This window comes from Aplysia californica, unplaced genomic scaffold, assembly GCF_000002075.1.
Source record: "Aplysia californica isolate F4 #8 unplaced genomic scaffold, AplCal3.0 scaffold00366, whole genome shotgun sequence".
NCBI lineage: Eukaryota > Metazoa > Mollusca > Gastropoda > Aplysiida > Aplysiidae > Aplysia > Aplysia californica.
In genome coordinates, this window is record NW_004797636.1 from 475889 (window position 1) to 476901 (window position 1013).

Genomic DNA, 1013 nt, shown 5'->3' on the forward strand with positions numbered 1-1013 from the left:
AAACACAAAGCAAAGAAGCACAGATGTCAGTACTAGATCTATATGTTATAGATCTACCAGTGAGTCTAACTCTTTGGTAGAACATGATAATTATCATTTGTAAAATTTCACATTTGGCTGTTTTTGTCTAGCCTTTCGCGGCCAGGAGCTGGTGTCATAATCGAGGTCACGATCTGATTATAGGACAGTAAAAAGTTGAGGGAAAAAAAACAAGAACTTGCAGCAGTCAAGAGATTATTAGGAGTTAGTTCCCTCATATTTGTGAGGTAAACTCGACCAGTGTTAGTTAGCTTACACAATCAGGGCTTGTGATTGCTTATAACTGTGGCCCCAAAGGGGTGAACAGGGTATATATGGCAATGAAACAGTTTTGACTGCAATGCACATGTTCCCTTCAACTCTATTTGTAGACTCTTCCAGCCTCACTTTAAGCTTACTTAATCAAAGCTTGTGACTGCTTATGGAGTGGATTCGGCACATTTTTAAAAATGGAGGGAGGACTGGTCGAAAATTGAAAAGGTGTAGAGAAGGAAGTTGAATTAAACTAAAATCTACCCAATCGTGTACTCACTCAAACAAGCCGCCTTGAGGGAGCATGCCTGGGGTGACGTGCACGTTCTGATGACACGGCAGGTTGTACCCTGGGCGCAGTTCTGTGCAAAGGACACATAATCAGATGACGTCATATAACGCGGGTCGTCGTATCAGTAAATCCCCTCTATTTACCAATATTTTACCAGGGAGTTTTCCAAACGGAAATCAAGGAATTACCCAAAGGCGCATTTTTTCCTCTAATTCTTGAAGCATCCCTTACTATCAATCTCACCAAATAACCACCCATATCCCCCCCCCCCAAACCGCCTTACAATCTAACTATCTATATCTGTCCGTCTGTCTGTCTGTCTGTCTTTCTGTCTGTCTGTCTGTCTGTCTGCCTACCCCAAAAATCATATTAATTTAAAATATGCAAACATACCTTGTAGTTCAGTTACCGGGCCCATTGTACGACTACC